A 24,450-nucleotide genomic window follows, 5' to 3' on the forward strand; every position below is an offset into this window, starting at 1 on the left:
TGCTGGCCATTTATGCCGCAGAAGTCATTACCTATTTCTTATTAAAATAATTTTAAATTAACTGTATTAAACTAATTTATAAAATACATTTAATACCTTTGATAATAGTTCAGATACCTATCAGAATTAAGTTTATTATCTATTTTGTATAAATAAATAGATACAATTCGTTGGTACACTTAAAAAACCTTTCTTTGTTGCGAAGAAATTTTCAAAAATTGTTACAATTGAATAAAGATATTTTTGAGTTTGAGTAAGCCCCATCTAGAGTGGGATAAAGGCAGCAAGGTCATGAGTAAGCCACTCATTTATAAACAGTAACATTAAATTGGAAAAATATATAATTTAAAAGGTTTTATTCATTATAGCCCGTATAAGCCCGTACAGAACAAATATTGGAAAAGTTGCCGGAAAAATCAGAAAATTGGTAAAAAATATGAAAAAGCTTTTTGATAGGACAATGTATATCGGATTAGCTAGTACATGACATATTCAAACTTAAAGCTTCAATCTCAGGAATGGTTGCAAATTGTATATTAAGTTTTGTGGCTCAACAGAAATAAATACTTAGTTCAGTCAACAAGCGCGAGTAGGCAACAAGCCTCTATTGCTTATAATAAGAAGGACGAATACAAATTATATACGTACATACTCATATATACTTATAGTCCTGGCGTACTTCGTTGCTTAATAAACATTTGGTAGTCCGTCGTGGTAATAAACACGCCTTGTAATTATCTCCTGAAAACGCGTCCCGAATACTAAGCTTTTACCGCCCGGGCGCGGTAATCCGGAGTTTATCGCCTGCCTACTTCACACATGGTTTATTTTTACCAAAAAACATAACATAAACACAAGTCGAAGTAGGTAAAGACGTGTTTCGGTACATATTTGAAGACCAGATGAGCCGAAAGTTCAAAGCAAAATACGTTTACGTGCTTGTGCGTTTTCTTGGTGCTCCTGCGTGAACAGAATTAAATAAAAGCGATTCTAGTGCTGGGTGTCATTTTACTTTGATCAATCATATCGCGTCAAATATTGGTAAGAAAATTGTACCCTTTGAGTAAATTGTGCAATAATAAGGGACGCCAGTAAAATATTTGATCCAAGCTAATGTCGGTTACTGCATATGGAGCGTGGTCCATCTTCACACATCGAAGTAGGGTGATTTCATGGAGGTACATACTATTATATCTGCTAGCTAGGATTGTCTTTGGGTGCAATTCTATAGAGCAAATTGGGATAATCACCGGTTGGTGTCGCTTAGATGCTGCTACGTGTTAGATTCGGCTCCTCCCACGCACGCCTTCTAAAAGTCCGGGACTCCATAGTCCCGAGATATCGAAATAACATACAAATAATCATATTTATTTATTTGTGAAACTCAGGCTCACTGGAGTTACATTCTACTTAAAAACTATGTAACAATGTATGAAATGTCTTTGGCTTTTGTCTCCTTCCGTATCCTGGGTGAATTTCCACCCGTTGCATCTCAAACGCGTTCAGGTTACATAACAGCTGCACTAGGCAGTTCCTCTTTGTAGAAATTGTAGACACTTTTCGAGTCTGCTCTGTTTGAAAACGTGCCACATATGGCAGGTATACTACTACAACCTATAAAAACTTGCATTCGGAAGCGTCATTAAAAAGACACAACAATACTTTTACCACTTCTGATACTTGTTTCTGATGCATGCACGTTTGAGATTTGAGGAGGCTGATGAGCTATGATAAGTTACCTCGTCACATAAGTAGCTAACATGCTTAAGTTTAGTTCATTAACAAGGGCCATTGAAATACTAAATGAAATATCACATAATCTAGATTTTTTCACATGCTCATTGACTGAGTTCCAGAGAGTAGCGTTTGAACTACTATGTCGCAAGTAAGATTGTTGTGATTGATTGTTGTTGTTGTGATTGTTTTTTATGATAATTGTTCTTTCTTTATAATATCGCTATCATTATCGCATTAGGTTAAGTGAAACCTGTAATGATGGTGTTTTTAGCTAATAGTAAATAAATAAAAAAAATAAAAAATAAATAAATAAAAAATAAATAAAAAGTCTATCACGATAGACAAAACATGATACATACGACTTCCACGATATACTTCCTCGAGATGATATTATGAAATTATAAAACATTCTCCTTTTTCTTTTCGCCCCTGACTTGTGTGAAATGTACCAAAATCACCAGGCTGTTTATAAATAGTTGTGCTCACATTTTAGCTAAATTAGGAAGAAAGTTATGTGGCAGTATAAACAAAGGCCATGTTCGGCGGAGGTCGGCCTTCGAACATAAGGTCACGGTTGATGACATTACAGTGCAGGTGGGACTATGTATTGCCCTAATAAAGCCAAGAAGGTCTAGCAATTTTGGAAGCACTCATTTAGGATGAAGCTTTTGTCTTATAAACATATTATATTGTTTTATTTCCTTATTTATTATTAAATAGTGCATCATAATATTAACGCCGTAAGAAAATATGTGGTTTCCAGATTGTAACTAACTAAAGCGTTACCTACGATTATATTATATAAATTATAATTGGTCTTAATACAAACTGACAGAGCTATAATTTGATCCTAATGAGGTTGATATTGATATACAAAGGTAATAAAATCCAGGTAAAATTATATCCATAGTATCTGAAGGTCCGGATCTATCTGAAAGGAATAATGAATCAAGATTCACGATAAGTATTTTACGGATCGAAAGAAACACAATATCATTCTGCCTTATCATATTATTATTCAGCTGAGAAAGTGTTGAACTATTTTCGTAGTGCCACTCGAAAATTCAAATTAAAGTAAAAGAGGAATAAGGCTTAAATTGGTTTCGCTCGGGGCTGAGATCATTGTCGCCTTTATTTGGAATTTTCATAATAAAGCAACGCGATGAATCTGGGACGAGCAGAATTTTGAAATAGTTTTTTTTGTACAGAGCACATTATGGTTTTACGTCACATAAAAACTCGGAAGCAGCGCAGTTTTACGTGTCATTTCAGGAGGCAGGAACGACATTTACAGGCGAGTTTGGAAAAAACTACACGTCCGTGTCAAATGGAAGCAAAATAAAAACTGACAGGAAAGAGGGTTGGCGAAACTGTTGCATACTCTTTAAAGTTGTCGAGAACAGATGTTCGAAATGCAGAGCCGAGGGCAAAAATCGATTATCTTTGCCCGTCTCGGTTTGAGTTGTTCTAAGTGTAATCGAGTTACAGTCAAATTGCGCATTGTAAAGTTGTACTGACCCCCTACAGAGTCACACCCTGTGGCTTTGTTCAGGCCAAATAACAATTCCATCATGTCTCGTCATAAACCGTATTTACCCAGAGCCGGCAACATTGATTGCGGGCTTACGTCCGTCTTTCCCTCCGTTACGGTTAACGCTGCGTAAATAATCCCTACTATTTGTATATTTTTAACGGTCGTTATGTGGGGTTTTACATTTACTGTCCGGTTTTAGGGTGTCATGCTACCTTGAATAATATTTTCGTAGGTACTGAAATACAGTTGTCGTCATACTTTTATGATCTTGGGTTTATGATGTAAATAGTTACTAAACGAGGTGTGAAATAAAAGCGCTTGATTGTTAGGAACTTTTCCTGTGAATAGATGGTGCAGGCGCTGCCTACTCGGGGCGTTGCATTGCATTGCAAATGCGAGAGGCAGCGGGAGAGCAAACCTCGCGATTGTGCAGTTACGTAACCGCGGTCGATAGCGGCCGCGCAATGAAATCCCGTGAAGCTGCATGTAATGCAAACTAGACGAGCACTTATTCAGTATTTATTGTTTTTAATCTTTCTTGTGTATGTTTTTAAATGTTTCGAGTGTGTAGTAAAGAATATTTGATTTAATTTGATTAATTGCTTACGGCCTTGTGGCTCTGCCCAACCTAGGGAATACAAGCATTTTATGCGCAATGGAGTGGCCAGAGCAACAAGTACTTAGGAGACAACTTGCAGCCATAATTGATAAGAGATCCAATGACGCCTATGATGGACTATATGGTGGCAAGTGATCAGTCCAACCTGTAATAATATCATATAAGAAAGGGCACGATCTATCTGTCGGTTTTGTAACATGCTCGGGAATATAAGCAGGTAAAAGCATTCTATGTATTCTCACATGTCCATCATGTTAGCGATTGCGTAAATCAGATCGTATTTAAAAAAAAAAACAAATCGTGCGACTGTGGCGCCATCCTGTGGCTTTTTGTCGCAAAGGAGCATTAAGCAGTTGTCATTAGCGGAGAAAGGGGCGATGGAGAAAAAAAAATTACAACAAGGGAGTTCAACAGACATTATTTTGTTAACGAGAGTACTAGAGTGAATTAGATAAAGTATTTTATAACTGGTAAAGAGGCTTTTTCTTTCAATAAAAACAAACAATATTACTTAATGTATGATGTTACTTACAAATGCGCAATCGGCATCGATACGTACTTGTACGATATTTGTAAATATAATGCCAAAAGAGGGTTAGAAATATCGCATTCGTATTCTTCTATCACGTGAATATGTGGATGGAATGTTGAATTTAGATGAGGTGAAAGTAATACGCGAAGATCGCGATGACTGGCTTTTCTTACCCTCAAGAGAAACAATACTGGGTGTTAGTGGCATCGTAACGTATACTGTGGGGGATGATTCAGACCATGATTCTGAGTTGATAACAATTGGAATTCCCGTTCGGAAAATTCAGAAAAATTTGAGTGTTTACTATTTTCAGTTCCATACTTTTGCGAGGGAAAATTCCACTAGATATAATTCAGAATCATGGTCTGAATCATCCCTCAAGGTTTTCGTTACGATGTCACTAACACCCTGTATAATGTAAATAAGCCGTGCTCTAAAATAAGTAAAATACTTACCTATTTACATTGGTGCTGATTTCAGAAAACACCTCCTTATTTTATTACGCCGAAAAGGAAAGGGACAGTGAAATAATGACTAATAACCCGGAAGAATCCAATAGGTATCTCGGTGGTATGCAACCCGTTTCACGTGTGCTGTCCACTTAATTCTGTCGTGAATACGGCATTGTTGAAATTTTGATAAGTATTTTTTATTTAATAACTCAGCCTAAAATTGACGCGATTTAAAAATTTATAGCCTAGCAACTACCCGTCACATTACTTTTCGGCAGATAAGAAAATGACGAGAAAACTTAAAATAAAATTCGGAGGTGTATCCTAAAATCAGCACCATTGCGCTCTAGTGTATAAATAAACTTACCAAATACTACAAAAATGGCCTAGTAATCTGCTTAAGCCCACAGTTTTATTGTTTCCCGAAATGGAATATCGTGCGGCGAATGGCGAAGTTTGGGCAAGACGTATTGCGAAGTAATAGGTAACTAATATGAGTGTAGGGATGTACTTATCTCGAAAATATCAATATCGTAGCAATTTCCTCTAATGCCGTCACGACAAGTATTCACTTGCGCACATGTGCGCATAAGTACATTAATCAGAACATAAAGATTATTAGGTCTACACTTTCTTACAGATACGTTACCTAGTTAATTCCTTATAGGGTGGGCAGAGCCATGGGTTATCTGATAACAACACGCACCCGCACTTTAGTATTTAAATTCCTAACTGTAATGAACCATTTGGAAACAACATTTGTATGAAAATCAGTGTTTGTTTGAGCGCTTCCGTACGCGAGGCTGAAATCACTGCGTTTCTCATAATGTTTATTACGTAATTAAATAAAGCAGATAAAGTAGACGTAATTATCTATTTGAAGTATATGTAATATTTAAGTATTAACACAGATCATAATTATTATATTAAGTACCTACATTCTTCTTCTTATCGTATGGGTTGTGAAGTGGAATACCAGCCTCATCACCCTGGTGTCAGGGTTATGATGGAGCTGCCAAAGGCCCCTAAAATGGTTCATGTAACGATTACTCACTTACATCAGTAAAAAGTAACCGGGATCAACGGCCTAACGTGGCTTCTGCAATTCAAGATTATCTTACAATCAGGTGATTAGCCTGTAATGTCCTAACCAAACTAGGGATCACAAACCACTCAGACACTGGACCACGGAGGTCGTTAGTATCTAATAAACGTATTATGTCTATTATCCATACGACAGATTTTAAATTGGCTTTTTTTATTCCCTTCACAACTCTCGTGGATGCAGTTATAGCTTCTACAAAATATTTTTACGTTAAACATAGTCACACTGGATTACTAATAATGATACTAATGCCGTAAGCGTGGCCAATTATTGGTCAGCAAAAATTTAGCTTCGATCGCCATCGACTCGCAAAGAAGAAGACTGGATTACTTATAAAAAAAACTTATTGGATAGTTTCATTCGGTATTCTACTCTGAGTTTGTTTTCAACGCAAGAAAAGTCTCATATTAGTCTCCGTGCTTTGGAAGGCACGTTAAGCCGTTGGTCCCGGCTGCATTAGTCGTTAATAACCATCAATCCGCACTGGGCCCGCGTGATGGTTTAAGGCCCGATCTCCCTATCCATCTATAGGGAAGGCGCGTGCCCCAACAGTGGGGGCGTTAATGGGCTGACGATGAGTCTCATATGATTTGAGCCGTATAAATTTGACTAAAAATTACAATTGTACAAAGTGAAGAACATTATATAAATTGCTTAATGCAAGATATCTTTCTACAACCGTGCAAAGTGTAAGTGCAAAAGTTTAGCGAGTAGGTGAAGGGAGAGTTCGCTCGTTGGTAAGCACGTGTTCAGGACATAATCGAATGGAAGAGACAACGGGCGGCATACATTTATAATAGCTCGCTCGCTGAAACATACCCTCTGTTCTATTTGCCTTATACAGAAGTAGGTATGTACTAAAGAAAGCAGTTTTCTTGTAGATGCTCGTGGCACAGATACGCTTGTAGAATGGCAAATGGAAACGCTATCCTAAGTCAGGGAACGTATAGCAGTCGCGACGGTTATTATGTGGGTTATCAAGAGTAGTATTTTCAAATCTTATATATCAGGAGCTGCGTAAAATTTTTGGTATTAGCCAAGAGTGTACAATATTGAAACATAATTATATGATACATCTTCAAGCATTTGAAATTGAGTACTTGATCGTGATGTGCCGGCCCCGCGAATGTTCCAAAGTGTGAATTTTCCCGTTGTAAAAATTCTTTAAGAACATTCATTGGCTGCGTTTCTTTTTCACATTGTTCTTTCTTGTACTCTGGTCTTATCTGCCTAAAGATTAGATAATACAGCTGTTTTACATAAGTTTTGCGTCTTTTTACTACCGGGAATGTCTCCAAAAGTGGGAACATTCGCGGGAACGGCACATCACTGAGTATTATCTGCCTGTTGTAGTAGGTATGCAGTGAAAATGCGTGGTTAGGTATGCTTCCTTTGATGAAAGGGATGAGATCCTTGCCCAGTAGGTATTCGTTGGGTGAAAATGGCTTAGAGAGTGTTGTTTACGTTTGTAAAGTTATTTCATTACAGTCACGTTCCAATAAATGAATTGAAGTTATAAACATAACTTTATAATTTTGACGCAGTTTAATTAGACCTGGTTCGCGCAGGTTGGAAATGACAACAGGCGGGGTCGCGGACGGTTTGTGGGTATTCTGAGATAATTTGTAGATAAACAAATGTAGGCTTCCAGTGACACGGTGGCGGTGGCGTGGCCGAGCGCCAAGCAATTAAGCGAGACTCCCTCGGGACCTGACTCCGCTCGTCTCGCAAGGCCCCAAATTGTACCCGTTACTTGCACTTTTTCGCCACGACTGCCAAGCTGAAAACGAGTGTGCCTTACTACGCAACATACTCGTTTGTTTAATCAACAAACAGATTTCCTCTTGCTTGTTGGGTACTAATGTATTTCCGGGAATGAATGGTGAAACTACACTTTCATGCCGGACCTGTTTTATGGGTCGGAGTAACGTTTGCATGACGTCACAAGATGCGTTTGTAATTCTACATCAAATATCCATTGTGTTACAAAATATTCTGCTGACGTGTATTATACCATTGTTAAATATAACATTCAATGTATCGCTCCGAGAATCAGCAGCGTAAAGGAGATTATTCGTGTTCCATTTTTCAAATTTATCATTTTAAATTCGAACTGAAATGTTGGAAATATTGACAGTCATGGTTTTCCCAATTTTCGACTATGAATAGGAAATGATCGCATTCTGAATACATTTGAATAATTGTGAAGACTGTGGTCTACTCTCGAACAATAGTAAATGGCTTCTAATTTAAAACATAGCGTGTGTGTGTTTTGAATTTGACAAATGTATTCATTGGCGACACGGCTCATTCGCTTTGTGATTTGAGTCAGCGCCAGCGTTTGTTTAGTATGTAAAACTTTACTTAGAAGTCACTCTGACTGGAGTTACGACAATTGTAATAGTATAGGTACTGTTTCAGAAACGTATCAATTTGAAATTACACGCAACGCTCAACTGTTATTTACTATCATTGTAATATTCAAAATATAATATCAAAAGTTCAAAATTTGCTCGTCGATATGGTGATCATGCACTTTAAATGATATTTTTATGATTTTTTTTTTTACTTTTGTGACTTATTGTACATTTGTCTCAGATGGCCCAGACTACTTCGCCCGACAAAAGGAGAAAATGAGGCCTCCATTAATTTTAGTTTAAGTTATACCTTTTCTTAGTCGCCGAAAAGGAAAAGGACGGGTAAACGACAGGCATAAAATTTAGGGAATACAATCCGTTAGAATTGAGTTGACAGGACACTTCAAACGGGTTACATATCAGCGAGATGCCTATTTAATTCGCCTGGGTTATTCGTTCACTCGTTCATTTTAAAATTAACAACTGTTAGTCATTCGTCCCTTTCCTTTTCGGCTGAAAAAAAAGTGACAGGTATAACTTAAATTAAAATTGTGTGGTGTCAGGGATCAGGGCCACTGTTATGAATAATTGAAATGGAAAGTTGTCTATGTTCCCTGTTTGTTATGTGGATGGTCAATGCTAAATTATTGATACATTGTAATGCCAAATAGACAGAGCTTGTCCTCAAGGGATTGCGTGAGTTACTGCAATGGAGGCGAACGTAATAGCTTAGCGTTGTGAAGGGACAGAATAGAACTACCAAATTATGGTTGACTGATTCAAATTGTCATGTGATTCCAAATATCCATTTCTCGCCGAGTTTTCCGAAGCGATAAACGGTTATTCTCATGTTATTACGGGCAAGATTGTATACTGATTTGCGAAGCGTCTTTTCATGTGATACTTCGGCTGCTTTATTTGCGCCTCTCGAATGCGAATGGATTATGGGAACGGTTGGTTTATACGAATGGGAGGAATATAACACATACAGGGTAGGTCGCTGGAATGGAATTACGTTATTTTCCGCGGGTCAATGTATAAAATTAGCTCTGTATTGCGAACAAAAATCAAAATAGGTATTTCTGTTGTTGACGTTGTTGTGTCAATGGTTCTATAAGTAAGAATTCTGAATAGAAATACAAATGTTTAATTTGATGATTGAGATTCTTTCAATAACATCAAATGTGTGTTAGTTTGAATAAAAACTCTAAGGAAAATATAGGTCTGCACAAAACTAATTAAAAGCTGAAATTAAATTCAATGTTCTAGAAAGTCAACATTTAATTGTGTTGATGTTTGTTTTGCTGATTAGTTTTCTAATCTAAACCATTGTTTTGTTTCCACGTTTACTTTGAATGCAAGGATATAATATTCAATTAAAAATTAATACATACTCATGATTGTATAAGTGAATTTTATTTTTATCCCGATCTTCTATTTTGTTTCAAAAAGAAAGAGACAAGCGATATTGCTGTATGATAGAGTGAAATGTATAAAAAAGGTGTCGAGCGAGCTCAGATTTCCTATTCAATCTATTCAAGTGTTTCGTTGTATGCAAAGTAAATCTTTTTGACTTTGACAACCATTTATCATTGTCGGGAGGTACATCTAGCGAGTTATAAAGCACTTCATCATGAGCAATCCCCGCAGCTTTATTTGGGATTTTCCACCATAGTATCTGGTGAATCGTATGATTTACGCCAAATTCGGGTTTAAATGTAATATTAAGGGCCTCGGTGTTAATATTTAAGCGGTGTCGCCTGTGCCCACAGCAAAAATCTGTGCCATACGCCTACTTTCATACAACTGATTTGTGCGAATACAATGTCTGTTTCAAGACTTGATGGAGAGAATAAAGTTCTTTGTGGTCATAACATATTTACGATTACGAGCATTTTCTCTCAGAACGTTGCATGTTTTGTCGAGTGGTGGGACCTAAAGCATAGCGTGATAAAGCTTGTTATATTGTACTATTGATTATTATACGAAACTTTCCTTCAAATCTAATCAAATGAAGTCATGCTTCTCAAGTTGACCTTAAATATAAATTTAAAGTTTTAGTTTATTTTGATAAATATTACGTTAGGGTTTCTTATCGAATATTGTTAACTTTTTGATCAGAAATTGTTAGATGTGGTCAAATATCTAAATCCGTTTTGAAGATTAAGAAGTGTAATATGCTTAGCTTACGTTTTAGACTGACTTTGTTGAATTATACTCATACGAGTACGAGAAGATACCTTTTACTTTGTATTATTCATTGGGATTCTCTTAAAATGCATAAATGGTTTTGTCATAATTTTAATTATCATAATCCTTTTTGCATAACGTTTTTAAGCGTAATAGTACTTTCCCATAATAACATCTAAGCATACTGGTTTGTTAGGTATAACTTATTTTTGGACTAATATTTGATGGTATAAAATTTGATTCGCATATAAATAGGTATCCATAATTCTTTTTTAGAATGATAGTGTTTTGTCATAATTTTTACAAGGCATAACAGTAGGTTAGGGTGCGGCGGGGGTGGTCTTACACACAAAAAGTATACTGAATGATGACCAACAGCATGAAATAGAGTCAAAAAATATAAAAAGTCACAATCAAGAACCAAATGCAGCCTAGGAAAAAATAAGTTTCGGAAATGTTAAAAGTTGTGCCAAAGCTTTTCTCATTCGGAGTATAGTTTTTATGCTTATAATAATTATGCTTATATATCATTATTGCCATTAATTATTATGCTTATAGTAGTTATGAGTTTCAAATTTATGCTTAAAAAGTTATGACAAATTAATACTATGCGTAACTAATAATACGACAAGTAACATTATGCCATGGTAAATTATTACATAAACTTTTATGCGTTAAAATAGAGAATCTTATTCATTTGGTTCGAACAGTACTTACGACATATGCGCGTTTTCCGGGCGGGTGTCATAGACATTCCTAAATCCGGACCTACAGCAGGGTCGTGGTCCGGGTTCGGTCCGTGTTACGTCACTCGGTCGATACGCTCGCCGCCGCACCCAGCTCCGACACGACAAATTCGACAACTTTTTAATACTTTGTTACTACTCAGCTTTGTTACTAGGACTTCTTGCTATCGGCTTCTCCCAGCCGCATACCTAATCGCATTTGTGGTTGCATAAATTTGAACCGTCAACTTGGTCAGTACAAACGCTTTTACTTTGTTGTAAACTTCAGAATTACCTATATCGAACGAATAAATGTTTACATTAATTGATCTCGTAACAATAAAAATCGTTTTTTGCTGTAAATTGGAACGTTTGAAACCGAATGAACACTTAAGCTTCATTTGACATGAAATACGTTAACAGACAGCAAGTACGAGTAGATGTAACAAAAAGTCACCACTGGGAAGCTCATTTCAAGGGCGATATATTCTTATGAAGGCTTTTAGGGGCCTTTCCAGTTCATAAAAGTTTCCCTCTGATGCAATATGAACACATACATGTACATACATAAGATCACGCCTATTTCCCGTTGGGGTAGGCAGAGACCACGGAATTCTACTTACTTCGATCCTGACACATCACTTGCGATTCTATTTTATCAGTCTTTACGCATGCTCGTGGGTTTGACCTGGCCTTTCTTTAAAATACCCAGGATTTGATCGAACAGCAATAGATGTAAATACTCGTATAAAGAAATTTGCTATTTTTGTACTTATAATAATCTTTTCTGCAATCCATGAAATTTCTCCTTCCATATGACGTCAAAATTCTGTGGTACACACATTTGTATTAATACGTGTTTATTTATTCTTTCAGGTAAGTGCGTCCTCCAACGCAGTACGTGACATAATATGCACGTTTGGTAAGTTGACGTTATTCGGTTAGATAAACAAGAATAATTTGCGGGATTTCGGTCGGCCCCTGTCGAGGGATTTTGTGGGCCTATGTGTGACAATGGTAACAAATTCTCGACCCTGATGAAACCAGGGATTTTTAGGTACATTGCCGTTTTTGACACAAGTGTTACGAACGACTCATATTAAACATATTCATGTAGGTTTTTTAATAAATCTGCTGTGAATTTTGTTAAATTCGGTCGTACTAAATCACAACGGCCCTTTAAGTATCTTTAGCTTTAGCAACAAAAAAAAATCCGTTGTTAATGTAGCATTTCTTTCGAAGATACTGGTCTGTGGCAAATTTTGTTGGGAGTGATTCTACAACTTGGATGTTTATGTTTGGATATTAATCAACACAGCCTTCCAGAATGTAAATTATGCCGTTGGTAGCAGAGACCTCGTAAAACAATTATACAATCAATCTCTGTAAAAAGCGTCTGACACGACGACGATATTGCACAGCCGATATTGCACTTTATTTGAACAAACATAACATCTTAATTTGAGGGAACGAACTTATATATAACTTAATGTATACGTATTTACAATACGGTTCGGAAGCTTTCTTAGAAAAAAATCTTAGCGATTGTGAGTCTATTTGTTTATATTAGTCTACGTCTGTGGTTGGACTACTTTATTGTTTTAAGAAATATCATCTGAAAATGGAATCACAAACAGAGGCTACATTTGTTACATCGTAGCGTTAGCTTCTTATTCACTGGTAAAGTTACCCGTAATTCGTACATGCTTTGATATTTTCTGCTGCAGGGCTTCTAAAACTTTGTACTTTCGTTTCTGTTCAGGACGTACGTAATAAAAAAATGTTCTTTCATATTTATAACTTTTATATTTTTCTCATTGGATTTGTGTAAGTTAGAGTTCTGATGACGTCAGCACTCCTGTTGCTTCAACTTTTTAGACTGCCGCACTCTAGCTATTTTTAAATGCCATATTAGCTGCCTTTTTGGAGAGTGAATAAAAAAGGCGCCTCTACTACTACACAGACCTATTCCCAGTATTAACTTTTTATTGAATTTTTTTCTAATAAATTAGCTAACATGCGCATTTCAAGTGTTTCACTAAAGAAAAGTATAAGTTAAAGCAAAAAATATGTAGCTCCTGCCAAAACTTACATGAGATTTTTCCTGTAGTTAATTGTAACATTTTTATGAAAGCTTCAGTATTCGTTACACGCACGGTATAGATCGAAGAAGATATATTTGAGTATGTATTGTGTGACTTTGTGTGCTGCTTATCATCCACGACATGTCGTACAGTTCGTGTTATGTCCAAGTGATAGGCGATGCCGATCGGATGTTATTACACTTACATACAGGGTGTTGATTCTGAGTTGATATCAAGTGGAATTTTCCGTCGCAAAATTCCTTAAAATTTTAGTGTTTTTGAAAATTATTTTCCGTTCCATACTTTTGCGACGAAAATCCCACTTGATATCAACTCAGAATCATGGTCTGAATCATCCCTTAAAGTTTTCGTTACGATGTCACTAATATCTTATTTTATTTATTTAGATCGACGATAGACGGTCACGAGCATTAATATGTATACACTTTGGTACTATGTCACATTAATTTTTTTGACAAATTTGAACTGTAAGTCTCACTAAATGTCAAATATGTTAGTGCGACAGAGTCCTAAAGTGGGTACATTATATTGCTCATGACTGTACACATATTGTAAAGTTATAAAATGCAAGTCTTAAATTAGTTTTTGTATATGTGCACCAATTACAGGTACACACTCTCTTCGATCTCTTGTATATAAGATCACGCCCATTTCCCGTTGGGGTAAGCAAAGAATTTCACCACGGAATTTCACTTACTACGAACCTGACACACCACTTTCGCTTCTTCCACTCTCATCAAAGACTACTAAAGTTAGTTATGTTACTATACTTTATAGTTGAATATAGCGATATACACATAGGCAGAGCCATACCGATGTTGTTGTACGAAGTTTTATAAGAAATTGACGCATGCCTACTCCAGTCGCGAAACCGAGCTGGCGTTTAGTATAAAGTTAAATAAAGTGCGCAAATATATTACGAGTGTAGGTATATAAATAATGAACACTAATTTATCATGAAATATTTTTGTCCTGGCAGCCACTCGTACTCTTCAGATCAAAGTCAAATCCTACTACAAACGATAGGTACGTCAAAAGATATGCGAAAATAATTATCTGCTATAATATCTAGTACAATTTGACCTTAAATAACTCATGTAATAAATATTGTCTTAATTCATGCCAAATACAGTCTCCAGCCATAGGAAACGTTAATAAAAATAAGAATTTGCTAGCTTGCCTGTCTGGGTCTCGAACAAAATATATTCAAGGCCTTGCCTATGAATATTTCGATATTTTCGAATCAGACTTGATGTCTGATTTTGTGAGATCAGTTGATTAACTGATCTCTTAAAAAGGAAAAAAGTAGCATGGATAATGTTACACCGACAAGAGCATGGCTCTTAAATTAGTGATGATGAACTGATCTCTTCTAAAACATCAATAATCATGTTAGATAATTGTTCCTTATAGTAAAGGTCTTCTATCGTGTGGGCTGTGAGGTGGATTACCAATCTCAGCAACCCTATTATTATTGCGTCTTAATAATGAAGGTTTTCGACTGGATTACTAGCCCCTTGCTCAAATATCCATGACTTTGCGAGACAGTCTTCGAATATTTGGATGCTCTCGAATGACACTCGATGTCAAATTTGATTAATGGCTAGAACAATTACGATCATTGTTGAACATTAATCAAGTTTAGCTGAAGTGTTTATCTGGCGATTAGGCTGAACAGAACAGATTTGAGTTTGGCCTACACTCCCGATATACTTAATAAACTTGAATTCATGACTCCGACGCTGGGGAAAGGATGTTAAATGTTGGTCAAATTGGTTCTGCATCAGGCAAAAGTTATATATAAGTACATATAGTGTAGCGATATATGCACCCTAGTAAATCGTGGCGGAACTGCTTATGTCGACAGACTTTCCGATTTTCTTCGTACCTTTGTCTAGTTATGGAAGTAATATATATGGTTCCTTCGTTTTATAATACTAATTATTGTAATTATGTATCATTGCGCTTCTTTTTATTCAAATGTATTCAGCCAATCTGTTTGATTTACATCCAACCTACCCAGTAATTAATGATTATGGTAATTAAGGCGTAAGCAATTTAATAAAGTTGTTTATTATTATTTCTAATTACCACAGCGAGAAAACGCCGAAGAATAATATTTATCGAACATAGAAATAAAGAAGCTGAAAGCGGAAGATAAAATGGGGAAAATGATTCGCCTAATAAGAAGAAAAATAAAGAAAAAAGTAGCGAAGCGACTGAGTACACATAAGGTTTTATTTTTATTATAAGTTTACTTGATCCACCACTTTATACAACCCAAATGTTATTTGGACAGGTTCACCTGTTGTACCTCCGCAGACACTTTCCGTTTTTAGGCCTTTGAAGAAATTACCTGAAATGGAAATGCATGAAATCCGTTTATCACAAGAGCCATTCGCTCGTTGTAATTAAGATTGGTTTTTATCACAATATTTATACAACCGCTATAATTTGAAGTTGTGTTTTTATTGTAATATTAATATTATTAATATTTAAAAAAATCAGGAAGAGTATAACCGGTACACCGCAGTAACGTTATAGCATAGTCTTGGTCATAGTCATTATCATTCGATCACTTCGTAAACTTGGCAACCCAACACTGATTTGTATTGTTAGCGCTCTTTTAGTTCTTGTTAGCATTCCAACCTGTCTTCAGCTTTTATAAATTCATCTAAACACGTCTAATTACGTCTTCCTAAAGTCTTGTCTTACATTGTTGAATTCGACGTTTATATCGACAAATAAACTGGGATCTTTTTATTACCGTCACTGTATCGAAATGGTCCTAATAAAAGCGACAGTTACAGTTCTGGTTGTGAAATAAACAACTAAATTACAGTTCACAGATTTTGCACACGAATTAAAGTATACACGAATATTATGTTGCGACGGAACTATGACGAGTATTACGTATCAAATTAGCAAGTCAACGACGTGAATAGTACTTGTTGGTGGTTAATTCATTACTTTTTTTCCCATTCATATGTGAAGTCCGTCATATTACTCACACACAGTTGATGCATAAATAGGAATATGACATTATGGGATTCATTACTCCGCAAAAGCCTCTGTCATAATCGTGCTTATCATAGTTTCTCTATGTTGGCACCCCAGGGTTCCACTTTTATTATAAGCCATAAGCCTCTATATCATAAGGTTTCCGTATTATCTATCGTGCTGCCAATAAACTTACTAAGTGATAACATAGATGAAGAGGAACGTGGGACGTCATCGAACGACACAAAGTAAGGTCGCGAGGTCAGCATTGTAAATGACAAAGGAGATAAATGGCGGGCAGCGAGAAATGTTAAGTGTGTTAATGTGTGGGGGATGATCCAGGTCGGTGCGCTCGCCAGCCAGGCGGAGCGGAGCGGCTCGTGTCGGCTCCGCTCCGCTCGGCTGAGCAGTGCGGCGTTTCCCGCGCCCGCTGGCGCTCGAGCCGGGGTCCGATCCGCCGCGGCCCGCTCGCACGCACAGTTCTCTCTAAACCGCGAGCGAGCGCGCTGCCTCTGCGGCGCGCCCTCCGCACACTGTAGCAGGCACATGCCTACGAAATGTCACCTACCATACATTTCCCGATAACGTCCGATTAGCAATTACAGCGCCGCCAAATAGCACGCCCCGTGCACGGCGCAGTTGCTAAGTTTTTATCGTTCAAAAATCAAAGTTATTTTTTGTAGTGAAGTTTATTCAAGTAGGATTCCAGTGGTCTTTTTACATTATACATAAATGGAATGTGTTGTTAAAATGCATAGCCTTGACAGTACAGTCCTCCCTTTTTTGTGTGCATGTGTGATTTTTGGACTGGTCGCTCGTAATTACATATCAGTGGCGCGTGTTGTGTTTGTTGTGTTAGCGTCTGACGTGTTTGGTTTGTCTTGACCAACGAAGCAGGAAATCCAGCAGTAAACGCACCGCGGACTGCAACACGCCGGCTCATATAAAAGTCGTATGTCAATAAATATTCATTTGCTACTTGAATTTGAATGTACGCTCCTCAATCCGGTTTATGTTTACGAATTCAAGTTAATACTGACCTTGATGCAAAAACTTGTAGCATATTGTATGAAATCATAATGTGTATGTACATTAGTACCTACCTACATTATGAAATGAACGGTATAAAAACACTGGTAACGTTATCCGGGTTGAGAACACTCAAGTGCTCTTATCTACGGGCCCTTCATTGTCGAGGTTCAGGTTAATAAAACATATAGGTAGGTATTTTGTAATGAAACCCATTTACTAGATTAAACCAACTAAGTGTCAATATGCAGGTAGTGAACTATAGAACAACGCCTTGTTATAAAATCGATCCTGCATCAGTTAGCTGAAGTGCAATCGAGCCTTACCTTATCATTCGATCTTAAATTCCGCGTTAGACCGTAACACTGGCCTAAACATCACGCGGACATAGTTTTACTGGCAAATATATTTCAAATGTAACTTTATCTGAAACTCGTTCATTTTCGTTTTTAAACTTATTTATCTAGGTAATCTACCTACTTCCTGGTTAGCATCCCGAGCATTTCGGGGTTTAGTGTAATGTAAGCAGGCTAATAAGTAATCTAGAGCATAACATTGACAAAATATTTCAAACAACATTATTTTGTATACCTACTACCTAACGGAGATTTCAAAAAATGAGTTAATTACATTTTTGGGTTGTCAAATACAAAAACTTAAATTAATTTACAATCTAGATATTTAGACTATGTAATAACTCTTAAATGCGATTATTTCGATTTATAATAAGTGTAGTTATGTATAAAATAACCCCTTCTATATTGCCAAAAATCTAGAAATTTTCGAGGGTATTTTGATAACATAATCTTTTTTCAAATTTATCATCTTGTTTACTCCTGGGGCCAGAAATTTATAACATGGGTGTTTAACCGCATTATACGCGTATACCTACTCGGTGCAATGTATGGTATTTTTGTTTTTAAAATCCGCTAGATGTCGCTATACCGATTACAAAATTTTCTGCATCGCGGTGTCAAGATTCTCCGGCAATATTATGATCTTCCGTTTCTATTGTAGGTAATATTTTTTAACATCTGTAAGAAACATTTAATACACGCTAGTAGATAAAATTGAGGTTGTATTATTTTTGGATTATCTTGTGTGTGTTCAATGGGCTTCTTCTCCTTTGTCTGTTGTGGTTTTATCCACCTTAGTAATAATTATGGGCGCTCGCGTTTAATTTGGGATAGACGGACTATCTTCACTCTGCCGGTCTATTTTAAATACCTGTCGGAGAAAGAATTATTGAATTCAGAAGAATAGTGTCGGCGGTCACTTCTCCAATGAACACTTTACCTCTTTATAATTAATTTGATTTACTACTTAACATAAAGAGTGCGTATACGTTTCACTAGGCGCTGCAATTTATCTACTATAATATATATTTCATCAACGTGATTGAACCATCTGCATTCCTTCACTTAACATCAGCCGCTTAGCTGGCATAAAGCTTTTTGTTATATTAAAAGCAACAAACAACTTACAGGAAATAAGCGGTTCATGGAAACTTCCAAACAATCAATCAATCAATCAATCAATAATACTTTATTGCACAACAACATATACAAAGGACATAAACATACGAATAAAACATAAGCACAATAGGCGGCCTTATTGCTAAACAGCAATTTCTGCCAGGCAACCTTAGGCAACAACAGCTTATAAATTATAAATTGCTTTTTATATTAAAACAGCAGATATACAGTGAGCATCTGAAAACTTACAGCCTAGTATAAAACAGGAAAAAAATTTGAAAAACTACTTTCTCACGCTGGTATAAACTAGATAAAATAATCGTCTATTTACTTTGACAGCTGACAATGAAGTCAGTGAACACGTGTCTACACGTTGCATCTTCTATTACGCCTCTAGAAGAAAAACGTACTTAACCTGGGTTGTCCCCTAGACTGTCGAATTTGTTTTCAAATTTCTGTGTATGGATCTCTAAGCGATAGCATGTGCTATAAATTAAAGTTATCTTTGAGAGGAAACTTATATGCCTGTGGAGACCAAATATTTAGGGGTTGAATCTGTAATTGACCTGGTTTTCCCTTCGGGTTGTAAAGTCGCATAGCACTTATGGTTAAGTAAGCAGAGCTCGGAATACACGTTTAGTCAAAGAAGTATTTTAAAAAGTAAAAACTCTAAAGTAATGAAGTCGTGGATTATGTGGGCTAAGTAACTTGCTTTGTTAACTCCACGGTGCAAAGTGGATCTTACTTTCTGAAAGGAGTACTGAGACTAGGTAGTAGGTACTCTAGGTGGTGTTAGTCAGTTAGGTGTAAGTTGTGTAGTCTAAATTAGGTGCAACTTCTGTGACTTTTAGGTCCAGTAAATCCGGAGATAAGAAAATTAGCTTTACAAAATTTCCGATCGTCAAAGTAATTTTGGACATTTCAGTTTTAATGTTCAGTTAAAATGTTGACTGACCGCGACGCAGCGGTAAAACAAATAGCATTTAAGTTGAAATTTTGCAAAAAAGAAATGCACATATAAATAAATACTACCTTATAGTTAGACATCCTTCCTAGGATTCCTGATTTCAAGTTATATTCTGTCTACTACTGTCGCTCTGTTCAAAAATGGAAACACTTCACAAGATTGTGTCGTAAAGATTATTTGAAAAATATCAAATACCGGTAATACATAACTGTTAATATTAACGTTCCAAATTCAAATTTAAAATTTAATTACACTCGTTTTTTATTGAGCAAATTTCGGAAGTGTTTCGGTTGTTTGATGAGGAAGTATAATTTTATCTAAGTAATGTACTTTGTCTTTGGGTTTAATGTGAATGTAAAGGGCCAGACATCAAGGAGCATTCCCTTAGTTCTATTAAATCTTCTCAATCTATCTACTCCTTTTCTTCCATGGTATATGTAATAGTTTCAGTGTCTTATTATTATGTAGTTTATATACTCGTAAGTGTATCTATATTTGTATTCCCATGCAGCACTAACCCGCTATATTATATAATATTGAATATCTCCTATACTTAAAGGTTACCTGGAAGAGATTGCTACTTAGAAATAAAATAAGGTTAACTATTGTAGTCTTCCTATTTCTCTTTTGTTACGTATTTTGTATTTCATGTTTGTGCAATAAACTATTTGTTATGTTATGTTAAAGTATGTAAACAACTAAAGACGTAGTAGTTAAAGTATAAGTTTGTATGTACTTTACATTACGCACACATCGCAACAAAGCCATCGTTACCACGTCAATCTATGTCAAGATGTCACAATTTCGACAGTATGTAACTAATTGACTGAGATGAGCATCATAAATTAGCTGACGTTCAAGATATTTTGAATAGTCTTACCTGTCATTTATTATTTAATAGAACATTGCTGATATTTAAGGAAGCTTGTAATTTAATAAGTAATACTTATTGTTCGAGTTGTTTACATATTCTGCGCGTAGGTTTCGTACTGTTAATCTACACCGTTTAATAAATTTAATATAATTCGATGAATTTCTAAGGAATGTATCCTCCATATTACTCTCGTGGGAACCATTGTTACTGATGGTCCTTTTCTAATCATAATTTCTCACTCGTGTGAAACACACATAATAATAGTCATTATTCACATTAATAATAGATCCGAATTATATCATCATATCTCTAGCGTTATCGCGTTTCTCACAGGGTCCGTTTACCTAATCTGAAGATTTGACAGGTCCGGTTTTTTACAGGAACGAGTCTGACTTTTTAACCCGAAGGGAAAACCAGGCCAAAACAGGTTAGGTAATTTTTGTAGATCAGAATAGCATAACATAAGCACATTATATCCCAATTGGGTTAGACAGAGGTACATCTGTCGCTAGACGAACTGAGTATCCAAACCTCATCGAGCCTAACAGAAATGTTAGGCCAACGTGATAAGGTGGTGTCGTATCGCCGTCTATAATGGTCGAGACAACTGTTTGTAAAAACTGCACTTAAGGTAAATTAATAACTCACTGTAATAAGTATACGATATATCACCTTCTCGGGAGGAGCTCGGTGGCGCAGCGGTAAACGCGCTCGGTCTGCGATTGTTGAAGTTAAGCAACTCTTGCAAAAGCCGGTCATAGGATAGGTGACCACAAAAAAAGCTTTCATCTCGAGCTCCTCCGTGCTTCGGAAGGCACGTTAAGCCGTTGGTCCTGGCTACATTAGCAGTCGTTATTACCATCAATCCGCACTGGGCCCGCGTGATGGTTTAAGGCCCGATCTCCCTATCCATCCATAGGGAAGGCCCGTGCCCCAGCAGTGGGGACGTTTATGGGCTGATGATGAATCACGTTCTCATTATATCGGTCCCCTTCCATCCCTAATCCTATACGTACCTACTTCAAGTTAAATTTTTGACATGACTTAGTTCAAATTTCTCTCAGATAGCATATACCACTTCGCCGGATTCGACTTGCGACGTTCTATAGCAAACATTAAGATATTTCTATTCAAATAGAGAACACTCCTGATTTAAATATCGGGGCTACAAAATTATGCTTTACAAATAATTATATTTTGTAAAATATCAGTAAGTACTTGTTTTAATATGTTCTTAAACAAAGAGTTGGTTTTGCAATTACAATGCTTTCCTAAAGGTTATCATTCGCCTATATTCGGTCATAAAATGTTAAATTAAGAAATATTGCTATACCTATAATATACATAGGAACTCAGCAATATAATTTTTCCTCCTCGTGACGTATTACCTTCATATCTCATTTTCTACTCCAGAACAGTACTTCTCGTCATAAAATAAATAATTATATTTTATGACGATCATAAATTGTATATGGTTTTAAATGTGGCGCATAATTTAGACGAAGGGCTTTGTAGTCTTAATAGGTTACCCAAGCGAGGTCGATGTTGACGAAATTTATTAATGAATTTGCACAAAAATTTTTTTGTTAGGGCAAAAGGAAAAAATACTTAAACTCTTCTTCTCTTCTCAAGTATTTTTTCCTTTTACACAATGATGCATTAATATCCGAGTCATCAGCAGAATCGAACGTAATATTGGATTGGTTGAATATTAGGTAAGTACTTTAAAGCGTTATAAAGCTGATTAGATCTTTGTTCCATCAAAACGAGTATCTATATTATTTCATTGAAAACGTTTTGGCATTGCGTTCCAAGCTGTAGTAGTTACGAAGGAAAACAATCTTTATTTCGGCCGAGCAAAAGTTGGTCAGCAGTGTTGCAAGTTGGAAGAGATTTAGAAAGAATGTCGCTAGGAGCACCTGGACCGAGGGACGAGTTTGTTATAATGTTATAGTTTGCGCCGCTAGGTTGGCGACATCCAATCCGCGTTGATTCAGCTTGTAAGTTGCAAGCTTCGTATCTGACACTCTTTGAAATACACCCCTTTGTAGCAAGGAAATCCATGCAATACCTTTCAATTTCAAAGCTACTAGTGATAACTTATTGTAGTATTATTGAGTTATTGGATACATTGATTCCTAGTACCAATATTATTATTTGCAGTTATATACGTTACCTACTAATTAGCATTGCATTTAATTAAGCACAAGAAAACTTGCTTCACATTATATATAATGTTTAATCCAGTTAATCCAGATTTACACGCGCCTACTTTAAATTTAAATTAGAAAGATCCTAAATCTTGAAATTTTGCCATCAACAACATTTTGTTACACACAGAGCCCTCGGGCGCAGGTTCTTGAGAGCTAAACTTGAGCCTGGCAAAACATTCGACTCTATTTATCTCGACACGACTTTTTTCACAAAACTTTCTCTAATGCCATAATCCTTTCTTCATCCGACGAAAACATTAAGAAGGTGGATAAAAGTTTCCGTTGAAATGTAGAGACGTATTTTTTCGGGGTAATTACGAGTGTGAGAACGGATATTTTTTCTTGTTAACTTTTACCTAAGTATCTTCTGAGCGTCAAACTTTATACTACTACTATTTCTTTAACTTTTGTTGACATTAAATGCGGGATTGGTCCCTTATTTCATTTCACACAAATACTAGTTGGCAAAATAAGCTGAACTGCAGTAGAACTACAGATAAACACGAGACGTACGATCTCGCACCCCGACTATTATCCGCTACTACTACGTATATTCACACGGAGTAACAAACAAAAAATGATATAATGACTCGATTCTTTGTATCAACCAGCCTTTTCTCACGAGACGCCAGACGCCGTCCTAAAAACTATTGCTACTGATAAGTGAATTTTCGCAAAAATAATTCAATGCCATCAACTTCTGCTTTCACGCCTAATAAATGAATCGATTTTGAACTCGTTTAGATTTTCTGAACTTTGAATGGCGTTAATTTAATTTATGCGAGTTTCTTTTGATGAGGAAAGTTTTCTTCCCTCGTCGCTTTCCTATAACTTAAAATAAATCTTTTGCCTCATATTTTTTCACATTGTTGCTTGTATATAAAAAATAAGCATTTATTTCTTTGGCAAAAATATGAATGTTAAAATATTAAAAATGCGAGTACATTATTCACATAATAATAGAACCTACCTAACCTTATTGGGTTGTTTGATGTCTGTATTGATGAAGATCAAGTACGCATTATGGTATTATTAGGTTATTGGAAACGCATACCTACACAAATCAAATTCCTTATCAAGAGAACTTCAATATCAATGTTACTAAAACATGTGAGTTTCCTCAGTCGTGTTTGTGAGTATGTGGGTAGTAATGTCTCTGGAAATATTCGTTAGGAAACAGACGAGGACATAAAATATGAGGGAATTCGTTCCACGTCACGTCGTAAATCCGCCGAGATACTTTGATGGTGTCGAATGCGATAACAGTTTCATTCGACATATGTTACAGGCGTCCTCATGTCCACTGGTTTTACTAAATGACGCCAATAAGATTGTTTTAATAACTCAAATGCTTATACCCTAGCAACACAGTGTCTAACAACACGCTCAGATCCAAAGAAACTCCACAGTTTGAACTTCATTTACATTTTTATCTGACGTGCTGTCGTTAAGAATTATGTAAAGAGGTAAAAAGTTAACAATACTCGCTTGTATTGTTATCCGCGCTTGTTGCGAATTTATTGCAGGTTCTTTAGA

The 24,450-nt window shown here is 36.2% G+C and overlaps 1 protein-coding gene across 4 annotated transcripts in view; it reads left to right on the plus strand.

Moving 5' to 3' along the window:
• LOC126366726 (cAMP-specific 3',5'-cyclic phosphodiesterase) overlaps positions 1-24,450 on the plus strand; it is a 480,018-nt gene that overhangs the window by 200,669 nt on the left and 254,899 nt on the right. For 2 of the 4 annotated variants that reach the window (XM_050009952.1, XM_050009951.1), the window contains exon 1: positions 16,838-17,053. The exons of the other annotated variants lie outside the window; for them this stretch is intronic. The gene's annotated coding sequence lies outside the window, so the exon portion shown is untranslated. Of the gene's footprint in view, positions 1-16,837; positions 17,054-24,450 lie in introns of those variants that run through there. 4 annotated transcript variants of the gene reach the window in all.

Source organism: Pectinophora gossypiella, chromosome 5 (genome assembly GCF_024362695.1).
Source record: "Pectinophora gossypiella chromosome 5, ilPecGoss1.1, whole genome shotgun sequence".
Taxonomy (NCBI): domain Eukaryota; kingdom Metazoa; phylum Arthropoda; class Insecta; order Lepidoptera; family Gelechiidae; genus Pectinophora; species Pectinophora gossypiella.